Below are 12859 nucleotides of genomic sequence, written 5' to 3'. Positions count from 1 at the left end.
GAAACCCCACTTGTAATGTACTCACAGCATGACAGTAAACCAAAATTTTTTTCCCGCTGATTGTGCACCCATCCAACAGTAATTTCATCTAGATCACATTTCCCTAGTTAGTTTCTGAGAAATCTACTGCTTCCACCCTAGCCACTAGACCAGGCAACATATTCATGCTGATTTTGATAGATTTATTGGAAGCCTTTAATACTGCTGATCAGGAGGTTTTAGTGAGCTGACTCAACACCCTGGCAGTTGTACTCATTCTTGAGTGGTTTGATTTTACATCTCAGAGGCACTGGGTGGGTGCACTTCTGTCCCAAATGCATTCCTAGGCAGGATTCCACAGGATTATTTACCCTCATCCCTCCTGTCCAACTTCTATGTGTAGCCATAGTATAAGATGCCAGGGGATTTGGGCTGCAGCATTATCTGTATGTGTGGTTCAGGTGGAACCTCTCTGGTCCTGCTGTATCACAGATGTTGCTGGACCAGAAAGTCTCAGACCGGAGAGGTTCAACCTGAACAAAACATGTACAATTGTCTGAGGACTATTCATAAATTGCAGTAGGTGTGAAATATGGAAGCCAGCTGTTTAACGTTTTACTGCACCAGTGCTCTGGTGCATACTTTGTCTCCCTCTTCATTTCCAGGCAAGCACTAAAACGGAAGTTCAGGCATTGAAATTGAACAGTGGAGCCTTGGATGGTTTAGATTTAGCTGCCTCTTTCCTAAAACCTCAGCCATAGCAATTGAAGTCAGCGGAGGCACCTGAGCTGCTATCATAGGCTGAAATGTTTATTATAGGAGTAGATAAGTGCTTTAAGTAGAGGGCCCTCCGCTCTGGAATTTGCTCCTCCCCCATCCAATGGAACCCAAGTCTGTTGACCTTTAGGCCAGCACAGCAGACTTTTAATGTCTTTAAGGCTTTTTTTTTTCTTGAAGGCTAGAGAGGTAGGATTATCTTATTTAAACTGCTAGTTGGTCTTTTTATTTCCACATGGCATTAGTATCTACATTATGGTAGTGGCTAAATTTTTGCATTTGCAACCTAAGATACAGTTAGGATGTAATTTTTTAAATACACTAAATCGATGTTATAAAATATACAATATTTCTGTGCATAAGCCTAAGTCATTTCCTAAGTGGAAAGTATTGGTATTTTCTGCACCATAAAAATCAGGATATGTTCCACTTTTTCCATTTACTTGTCAGAACATTTACTCCACATCAAGCGACTTTTGATTGAAAACAGCCTCTTAGTGCAGTACAAGTAAAAATAACCCAATATCCTACAATATGTGCCCCTTCTTCAAGGCAAGGCAGTGCTTACAAATATGTCTAGGCAGTACGATGGAACAGCACAGAATCAGCCTCTAAGCACTGATCAAACAAACTCAGAATAAAATCCAAAGCATTATAGCAACATTCTTTGCATGACATCTGTAGAGGGAGCATCTCCGTAAGCAAGGATGGCTTTATCACTCATCCTTAAGATGAGGTGCCAGAAATCATCTCCAACAGGTCATGGCCGGCCAGTCTTGATGGGCTGACTAGAATCACCAAGTGACTGAAATGTGCTAGTGTTTGCTGCCAGCAGCAGAAAGCCCCAGATGTGGACACCTGATTTTAGAAGTTTGCTTTCCATGCTATCAATAAATTAATCACCTGCTGACACTGAGGACATGGTCAGAATTTCAAAATCTATTTGCTGTGCAGTGAATGGGGCGGGTCTGGGGACTGAAACATTCTTTTAACTCTCACTCTATCCTCCCACCCCTTGCCAGGCCACGATTTCATAAGCTCTTAAATTCCCCTCATTCTCTCCTGACAATGAACTCTTTTTAGACAGGGTAGTTTGTAAATGTGCCCCATTATAAAAACATACATGATTTATGCCACTTGTGATCACAGACAAACAGCTTAGTTTTTTTGGCGTGAGCCACATCTTGTAGAAACTAATTTTTCATGTCCGGCTCAGTTTCCTTTATTCCTTCCTCATCTTGTTCCCCTACCCCTATAGATCAGGATGGAAGAACATATAGTGCATGGAGTGGGTGGAACACAGAAATCTATCATTTGACAAAGAGCCTTTATCTGATTCATCTTTACTCCATTTTCAATTTTTTTAAAGTTATTACTGAAATGTATTTCTCATTACCTGGAATGGCTGAGGAAGAAATTAAAGGAGAAACTGAGGATTTAAATTAAAACTAGTGATTCTTTATATAGGCAGCATTTGGCTACACAGCAAACAATTAATAGTTTTGTGTAGTTTGTGTGTGTAAAATTAATAAGATTTTTGCCATTGACATCACTCACTAGGATTTCACTCAAAGCTGCCTTCTCTTGCTGAGGCTTTTTGACTCTGTTGGGGGGAAGTGGCAATAAAGAACGTAGACAGATTTATAAATTGCAGATAATTTGTTTATTTCAGAAAGTGAAAAAAACTACTGGGGGAGAGGCTGTTCTAGATTTGATTTTGAGAAATAGGGAGGAACTGGCTGAAAATTTAGAAGTGGAAGACAACTTGGGTGAAGATTATGAAATGACAGAGTTCATGGTTCTAAGGAATGGTTGGAGGAAGAAAAGCAAAATAAAGACAATGGATTTTCAGAAGGCAGGCTTCAGTAAATTCAGAGGTGGTAGGTAAGATCCCATGGAAAGCAAGTCTAAGAGGAAAAACAATTGAAGACAGTTGGCAATTTTTCAATGTGACATTACTAAGGGTACAAGAACAAATTTTCCCACTGTGTAGGAAAGATAGAAAGTATGGTAAGAGACAGGGGCAGATGACTGTTTTGCGGGGCCCCGGACAGCATAATTCCACGGGGCCCCCCTTTGCCACGGCGCATGCGCAGTGACGCCATGCGCATGCGCAGCGGTGCCACGGCGCATGCACGGCGCTTTCTGAAGCACAGGGCCTGGGGCGGCCGCCCCGTTCACCCTGCTTAACCAAGAAATCTTCAATAATCAGAAACTCAAAAAAGAGTCCTATAAAAAGTAGAAACTAGTTCAGATTACACAGAAGGAATATAAAAAATAACCCTAGTATGTAGGAAACACATTAGAAAGGCCAAGGCAAAAAATTAGCTCAAACTTGCTAGATGCATAACGGGTAACAAGAAAACCTTATACAAATACATTAGAAGCGAGAGGAAGACCAAGAACAGGGTAGGACCCTGACTCAGTGAAGAGGGAAAAACAATAACAGAAAATGTGGAAATGGAAAAGGTGCTTCATAACTTCTTTGTTTAGGTTTTCATCAAGAAGGTTGGTGGCAATTTTACACCTAATATGGTGAATGCCAGTGAAAATGAATGCTCAGTTGACTTGAATAATAGTATTCTAGAATAATACTCAAGGAGCTAACTGAGGAGATATCTAAGCCATTAGGGTATGTCTACACTACCCCGCTAGTTTGAACTAGCGGGGGTAATGTAGTCATCCGCAGTTGCAAATGAAGCCCGGGATTTGAATTTTCCGGGCTTCATTTGCATGAAGCCGGACGGCGCCATTTTTAAATGCCGGCTAGTTCGGACCCCGTGCCGCGCGGCTACACGTGGCACGGACTAGCTAGTTTGGATTAGGTTTCTAATCCGAACTAGCTGTACGCCTCGTGGAACGTACAGCTAGTTCGGATTAGAAGCCTAATCCGAACTAGCTAGTCCGTGCCGCGTGTAGCCGCGCGACACGGAGTCCGAACTAGCCGGCATTTAAAAATGGCGCCGGACGGCTTCAGGCAAATGAAGCCCGGGAAATTCAAATCACGGGCTTCATTTGCAACTGCGGATGACTACATTACCCCCGCTAGTTCAAACTAGGGGGGTAGTGTAGACATACCCCTACAGACTAGTCATCTAAACTGCTGTATCAGGAAAGATAATGGAGAAATAATTAAGGAATCAATTTTCAAACATTTAGAAGCTAATAAGGTGATAAGAAATAATCATCATGGATTTGTCAAGAATAAATCTAGTCAAACCAACCTGATAAACTTTCTTTGATAAGATAAAAAGCCTTGTATATAGTGGGGAAGCAGTAAATGTGGTAAATCTTTAATTTAGTAAAGCATTTGATACAGTTTCACATGACCTTCTCATTGGCAAACTAGGGAAATACAACCTAAATCGGGGTGGGCAATAATTTTTCGTGGGGGGGGCACTCCAAGATTTTGGAAAGTGGTCAAGGTCTGCGCTTTTCTGTGGAGGAGGTGTGGGGTCTAGGATGGAGGTTGGGTACAGAGGGGCATGTGGGGTAAGTGACTGGAGTGCCGGAGATGGTGTGAGGTCTGAGAGGGTTTGGGAGAAGGAGGGGTTGTGACCTGGGTCAGGGGATTGGAGTGCAAGGTCTGGGGGGGGTGTTTGGGTGCAGGAGAGGATTCTGGCCTGGGGGAGGGGTATAAGAAGGAGTACAGGGGCTGGGAGGGAGTTGTGACTTGGGGCAGGGGAGTGCAGAGGGTTTGGATGGTGACCTGGGGGAGGGAATTGGGGTGCAGGAGAGTCAGGGGTGCCAGAGGCAGGCTCTGGCTGGGAGGTGCTTACCTAAGCATCTCCTGGCCAGCACCCTCAAGGCAGGCAGGTCTGCAGCCCCAGATTACTTAGAGCTGTGTGCTATTCCCTCCACGTGGCTCTCAGCTCGAGAGGAGGCAGAGGCTAGCGCTGCTCCCATCCCCCTGGCCAATCTCTCAGCTCCTATTGGCTGGTTGTTTCCAGCCAATAGGAACTGAGAGAAATTGGCTTGGGTCAATTCCTATTGGCCAATAGAAGCTGAGGAATGGGCTGGGGGTGGGGAGATCACACAAAGCCTGCCCCTCCCGCCGGAGCGGCGAGCTGCTGGACTGTGCTCTAAACCCACAGCAGCTGGGTGCCTGAGGGTCCCAGCAGGGTGGTCCACGGGCTGGATCCGGCCCCTGGGCCATATTTTGCCCAGTCCTGACCTGAGTGGAGCTAATATAAAGTGGGTGTATAACTGGTTGGATAACCATTATCAATGGTTCACCATCGTGCCAGAAGGGCATAATAAGTGGGCGTTTGCAGGGATCAGATCTGAGTCTCAGGAGCGCAGGGTCCAGGGCAGCTCCCCCCAAAGGGCTGGGTACAAGGCCCATGGCAATCCTCCCCTGCCACAGGACACATCTCTGCTCAACCCCACCCATACCCACTCCACCCTTTTCCCCAAACCCCAGCCCTGTTCCACCATGCCCCCATTGCACCCCTTGTCTGAAGCCTCGTCCCACAAGCCATGCAAGCTTGGGCCACTACCAGGGGGCCTGGCACAGGGAGGCAGCAGGGGTTGGCCCTCTTGCACTCAGGAGCTAGAGTGGCCAGCAGCCTGCTAGGCTCCACCACCCATCTAGTAGCCAAGTCGCATTGCTTCAGCTCAGAGGCAGGAAGCAGAGCGCCCTGGCCCCAGCCCTAGCCCACTCCCACCAAGGGACGCAGGGCTGCGGGGAGTGGGCTGGGGCTGAGGCACTCTGCTTCCCGCAACTGAGGCGAAGTGGAGCACAATGGGCTGGGAGATGGACAGCAGAACAGAGCAGCCTGCTGGGGCACTCTGCCTCCCACTGCTATGGTGAGTGCGGGGGGAAGCTCTGCTGCCGCCTCACACCAGGCTCTCACGGGTATCCCCAGTGCCACCCTGGGCCCCACAGCAAACTTGGGAGACCATCCCATACATAGGAGGGTTGAGGTGCTGCTGTGGGATCCCCAAAACATAGGGCCCTGAACTGTCTTATGAATGGGACGGCTCTGATGGGTCTGGTTCTGTTCAATATTTTCCTCAGTGATGTAGATAATGGCATATAGAGTACACTTGTTAAGTTTGTGAATGACACCAAGCTGGCAGGAGTTGCAAGTGCTTTGGAGGATAGGGTCATAATTCAAAATGATCTGGACAAACTAGGAAATGGTCTGAGGTAAATAGGACGCAAGTCTACAAGGACAAATGCAAAGTACGCCACTTAGGAAGGGACAGTAAGTTGCACACAACAGAATGACTGTCTAGGAAGGAATACTGCCCTGCCTGGCCAAAGAGTTTGCAGGGCCCTAGGCAGCACGCTGTGGTTGTTTGAGCCACATGGCTGGGCGGCTCCCAACCAGGGCAGCGAGCGAGCAGCTGGGCAGGCATGGCCCCATGGCCGTGGCCGCAGCATGGTCGGGTGGTGGGCCAGGTGGCAGGCCTCAAAATGGTTAACCAGTTAAGCACTATCATTTAACCGGTTAAACGGTTAACTGTTTTATCATCCCTATTCAGAAGTAACTTAAGCAGAACTTTTTCCTTGGCTATCTAACATAAAAGCACATTTGAAAGGTGCCACAAATTAAAATGACAAGCAAACAAGCCCCTCCAACCAAACAGCAGAGTGGCTTTGTAAATTCCCCTGAGATCATGATACAGATGCCACAACACAGCTAGCCAAGAACCCATGCACCCTCAACCAAAACTATATGCTTTGGTCTGGCACTAAACTAAGCTTTGCAATTGCTTAACTGTTTCTGTGAGTGGAGCTGCAGCTTTTGGCTTCCCTATGAACTGATAGAGGATCACACTGGGGAATAATCCTCATGACAATCAACAGGAAGATGCATTTCCGAATTAAGTTTTGAAGTTTACATGAAATTTACCAATATGCTTTGGATTTGCACGGCTATTTTTACAGATATAAAGTATGCTCAAGCCTCCCCACCCTGCCCAGATATATTTTGTGCATTTATTGTGGTTGGACTCTGTCTGAGGCAGAGGATCAATCAGAAATTTAACCAGGGGACCAGATGCCGCTGTTGGAAAAACACATTCCAAAGCCTGGCTTCTATGACTTACAACTGCCAACTTCCCCCCACAAATGGCCACAGTCTGGCTCTCTTACTGGTGCAGATAGAGGAAAAGCCTCAAGAAGAACATGTTCTTCTCTACAATTAACAGGAAGAGACTGTGCCAAGTGAGTATACGGCTGCCATGAGCTTACGTGCTTTGCAACTGTGTTATTTATTTTAGTGATTAGGTCTAGAGAAAGTTCATCCATAGATGCATATGTTGAGATTTGCACTTTCAGTAGGTTAGGAACAGCGTCTGATTGGCTAGACATTTGAGAACAGAATAATCTTCTGCTTTGCAGGTAGTAGTCGGATGTTCTAGTGAAACATTGCATCAACCCAGAGCAAAAACCCAATCTTACTGGAACTGTTTATGACCCACATGATATTAGCTGAGACAAGCCTTAGCTAATTTTTTTCTTTGGGTTCTTGCATGTTGGGAAATTTACTACTGCAACTCAGATTCTATATGATAAGGTGGGTGTCATATAGAACTAAATGAGCTGGGGGGGGGGTGTGATAGCACCCTTTGCTTTCAAGTTGTTTCCATCATTTACAGGGCTTATGGTTTGGTGCACCCCCACTATAAAAAATGTTCCCGCACCTAAGCACACTGCAGTTCAATGGAAGATGTAGAACCATCATTTTTGGTTCATGTTGACTATATTCTTTTGGGTAACATCAGAAAGCTTCTGGTTCTGAGAATGATTGTTCAGAATGAGTCCATTCCGACATGTTCTCTGTAAATGAAACTCCCACTGGGCCTATCTAAAATCTCTAGTTTGGTACATTTCTTCCTTTTAGATCTCATTGGTCTTTTTCAGGTGCCAGAGGGAATTTAGGTTAGCCACAGCTAGGTGTTCAGAAAACTCTACTTCTTCCTTGGAATGCAGACATGCCTAACTGTTTCCGTGAGTAGAGCTACAGCTGTGGAGCACAACAGAAATTTTAGATGCTAATTTTAGAGGTTTGGTAGTTTTAACTTTTATGAACTGGTTTTCTTCAGATTTCATTTGGTTTTTGAGATCTACAGTACAACGTTGGGGCCCTGATCCTACAGGAATATTCTGTGTGATCAAGTGACTTTCTGAGATTCAGTTGTGGGGGTTGAAGCTTATATTTCTTTTGGAGATCTCACTTAGCTAAATGTGACATTTCTAACTTGCCTTTTCTGAATGATGTGAGTGCTAAATTTCTAATTACATCTCATGGATGAGAGCTTTTTGTTTTGTTTTACTTTTAAAGTGCTCAAATATGGGCTCACTCAGATTTGTTGAAAAATAACGCCAAATCACTATTGTAATGAGACCAAACATGCACATTTTCAGCCCTAATTTAAGGGATTTACTTGAGAAGGATTATGAGACATTGAAAAGGGTGGTAATGAGAACAGCAATAGGGGTTAGAATCGAAGTAAGGATTCAACCTTAAATACAATAGTTGCTATCTGCAATAACTGTATTGAAGTTTTTTCTGCCTCTAGGGATGTATTCATATGTGATGCAAAATTAGAGTATGCAAGAAATACTATCGTGTCTCCTGCTGTGACATTTTTTTTTCACATTTAGGACATAGTCTTGCAGTCACTTAAAGTGCAGACAGTGAATGAAATCAATGAGAGTTCCAGATATGAAGCAAGGACAAGATCATTTCCTATTTTCTGTTACTATTTCTATATTTATTTTTGCGGCACCCTTGGACTTAGGCATTCAAACCAACATAATGCTTTTTTGTGTGTTTTTTTGTTTTTGCTACTTTGTGCAAGTAAGGAATTATAGGGATTTCAGGAGCTTTTATTACTTTAAAAACAGAGCCTTCCACATCAAGATTTGTATTTATAGTACTTCAAAAAGTAAATTCTCTAGTTTCCAAACGCAAAAATCATTTATAGATATTTTGAGCAACGAATTTTGTAGGCTAAACACTGAAGACTGAAAAAGTGCTATTTTTTAATAATAGCAGGATTATTTTTATGGCAAATGATAAAGATTATTCCTTTTGCTGAGAGCAAAATGAAAAGAATCAGACCTGTTCTAGTAAAATGATGATTTTATCATTAAAATGTTTTAAAAATCATTTTCAAGTTCTAAGTTTATGTAAGATTTGCTCTTGAAGAATTCATGCAATTTATTCTATAAAATATATTAATGCTTGAACGATGTTGTGCATTTTATTTCTGTTAAAAATGCAAAGTGAAATAGCCAGGGCTAGGAAGTGAATTAATGTTATCTAGGAAAACAAATGTATCCTTGCCTGAATTTGGCCAACCAAGTTAATTAAAATAAAGACGTGAGAATGTCAGTGTTATCAATTCTCAAGATTTTATTTAATCTCATGATTTTTGGTGTTTTTCTTAACACCCAGCTCCTGGAGTCAAGTGAATATGTGAGAACATCAGTTTTAATTCAAAAAGTAAATGTTGAGCTCTCAAAGTATAGAGAGGAGCTTGAAAATGTGCCCGAGAGGCACAAAACCAGAAAGCCAATTAAAAGAAACCTAACTTTATTATTTTTTAAAATCCACATATTTTATGGGCCTGATGCATGAGTTTTGGACTCTTGTGGTTGGCAATACTATGATTCACACTCTCTCATATTCACTTAGGCCATACCTACACTCACGAATAGCCCTGATTCAATAGTCGCTGGCTAGCAATCAATGTAGCTGCACTGGTGCTGACCTAACAGGGCTTCAGTTAATGAAAACCAGCTTGCTTTTGCTGACACTTGGGGGTCAGCAAAGGGGCCTCTACGCTTATTATACACTTATTATTAACTTACTAGCTAAGATTTTTTTCACTGACATTTTTAGTAAAAGTCATGGACAGATAGATCATGGGCAATAAACAAAAATTCACAGACGCCTGTGACCTGCCTGTAACTTGTCCTAAAAATATCCTTGAAAAAATGGGTAAAGAGAAGGGTACAGCATCCATTGCTGCTGGTGCTCTGAGGTCCCGTCCCCCCCACCTTGCCAACAGAAGCAGGCAGCTGCGAGGTCCCAAGCCACCTGTAAGGGCTCTGACTCTGAGCTGTGGGGCCCCCATCACTGACGGTGCATCAGAGCTTCAGGGTCCTCCTGCCATCCATTGTGGCTGGGACCTGCAATTAGAGCGTCCCTCTGCTGCCTGGCATGGCTGAGAGCTGCTAGAGTCCCTGCCACCTTAGGCAACCAGGAGCTACAAGGTCCAACTGACAGCCCCAGTCCCACCATCCTGGGGCTGAAATCACAGAGGTCTCTGGAAGTCATGGATTTCATGACTTCTGTGATATCTATGACAAGATCATAGCCTTGCCTAGTAATGGCCACTGACTGCTGAATCAGGATGATTTCTGAGTGCAGACAAGCCTTGCTTCCACGTGGTTAGACTCCCACAAACCTACTTATGCCCAGAGTTTAAAGGTCAGAGGGAACAGGATACTCATGCAAGGGGGTAAAAGCAGAGGGTAAGCTCCCCCGCCCTTCCTTGGCATGGGTGACACGTGCTACATCACAGCTCTCCTTCCTCCAGGATTAGGAGAGTGAGACCTTTACCTGTTTCAATCTATGTTAGCCCCTCCAAACATGGATTTTCTTGCTGTGTTAAGAACTGAAGATGGCGTCAGCCTCATGACGAGGAGCTGGATGCCAGAGGGTACTTTAATTTACACCTTCTTCTGATTCTTTTTCATACAGGTATCAGAGGGGTAGCCGTGTTAGTTTGAATCTGCAAAAGCGGCGAGGAGTCCTGTGGCAACTTATAGACTAACTGATATGCAGGCCAGAATCAGGCTGGAGATGACAAGGTGGATCCAATCAAGGAGGATGAGGCCCACTTCTAGTAGCTGATCTGGAGGTGTGAATTCCAAGAGAGGAGAAGCTGCTTTTGTAGTTAGCAAGCCATTCACAGTCTTTGTTTAATCCAGAGTTGATTGTGTCAAACTTGAAGATGAACTGTAGCTCAGCAGTTTCTCTTTGAAGTTTGGTCCTGAAGGTTTTTTTGCTGCAGAATGGCTACTTTTAGATCTGCAATTGTGTGTCCAGGAAGATTGAAGTGTTCCCCTACAGGTTTTTGTATGTTGCCATTCCTAATATCAGATTTGTGTCCATTGATTCTTTTACGTAGGGACTGTCCAGTTTGGCCGATGTATATAGCAGTGGGGCATTGTTGGCACATGATGGCATATATTACGTTGGTAGATGTGCAGGAGAATGTACCAGTGACAGTATGGCTGATCTGGTTAGGTCCTGTGATGGTGTTGCTGGTGTATATATGTGGGCAGAGTTGGCACAGAGGTTTGTTGCAAGGATTGGTTCCTGAGTTCGAGTTATTATGGTGCGGTGTGTAGTTGCTGGTGAGAATATGCTTCAGGTTGGCGGGTTGTCTGTGGACAAGGACCAGCCTACCTCCCAAGGCCTGTGAAAGTGAGGGATCATTGTCCAGGATGGGTTGTAGATCACTAATGATGCATTGGAGAGGTTTTAGCTGGGGACTATAGGTGATGGCCAGTGGTGTTCTGTTGGTTTCTTTCTTGGGCTTGTCCCATAGCAGGAGGCTTCTGGGTACACGTCTGGCTCTGTCAATCTGTCTCCTCAATTCCTCGTGTGGGTATCGCAGTTTACAGAATGCTTGTTGAAGATCTTGTAGGTGTAGGTCTCTGTCTGAGGGTTTGGCGCATATGCGGTTGTACCTCAGTGCTTGGCTGTAAACAATGGATCGTGTGGTGTGTCCCGGACGCCCCATCATCTCGGGCATTGGCACTCTCACTGAAGGACTGTCTGGCTATGAGGACTCTCTAAAAAAAGTGTCTAGACTACAATACGCGGATCAGAAAAGCGATCCGCTTTATTGAAAAAGAGCGTCAGTTGCTCAGATAATCAGATCCTGAATCAGTTAAGTATGTTATGGATTTGCTAACACAAACATTCTTGTTTTGCCCTGAAATGTACCATGAGCCAATAAATAACTTACTCAAAAATGCCAATTTGTATAATGATTAAACAATCCATTTTCCCTCTAGAGAGTGGTGTAGTTTATTAATACATAAACAGCATAAATGAAATAAACATGAATGTATTGTTTTGTTTTGTGCATGTCAAGCAAATCATTGAGCCAAATTCTCTGCTGGTGTAAATAGGCACAGCTCTACCAGTATCAGTGGATATGGCCCACCATTCCCTGCTCCCATACTACCACCATGGCAGCAGTAATCCTTTGCTAATTTTGACATGCATGTTGTGTTTTACAGTGAGAATACATTTTTTCCTGATCTATGAGTATTTAATGCCTTAGCAAGTGCTGTGATATAGCATGAGAAATATTTCTCCTGTATTTCTGCTGCATTTTCTAATTTTATTTGATTTTTTTTTGCAAATGTACATCAAATTATTTTACTTTGTAAACAGTTGTACTGAGTTTTCTCTCACTGTGGGGCTCCTACTTCTTGCTCATTCCTGGCGTTTATTCTGAGCTTTTTATGTCTACAATCTTCACACAGAGGCATGGAGCTCACTGGGAAAGTCACAGTTAAACCAAACATTAAAACTGTCCAAGAACTGACTTCCTCGACAGCTCTGATTCAGGCTCCCAAAAATGCTCCACACAGTGAATCACGCTTCCTTCTGGAAATGACAGAACTTCCTCATCACGCTGTTCCCCCTTGTCCTCTCCGCATCTTCTGTCCAGTCAGGAAAGGATTGAATTTCATGTTACATTTTTTTCCTGCGCTCAGCAGGAGGATGCATCCTTTTTGCAGGGGAAGTGTTTCTATGAGTCAAGGGATGACGAACTGAAAATTAGTACCAGCCCTAGAAAGGAATTACAAACAACAATAACATAAAGTCCAGAGAGGTGGACAGTGGGTGTTTACTGAGTTGCTGGCCCTGTCGCAATTTGAGCTGTGGAACTGCCCTAAGAAGAACTTACTTTTCTAGGGTTGAAATTAGTGGCAAAGTTAAAGCTGTTGTTAGCTGCTGTCCCTTTCTTTTGCATATTTGGTTTTATAGGTCTTACATATTTTCTATCAGGTAAGCTACTGTTATGTGTACGAGACAGAGAACCACAGATGCCAACC

This window comes from Pelodiscus sinensis, chromosome 1 (genome assembly GCF_052426305.1).
Source record: "Pelodiscus sinensis isolate ZL-2025 chromosome 1, ASM5242630v1, whole genome shotgun sequence".
Taxonomy (NCBI): domain Eukaryota; kingdom Metazoa; phylum Chordata; order Testudines; family Trionychidae; genus Pelodiscus; species Pelodiscus sinensis.
Note: the sequence above shows the minus strand (reverse complement) of the source record.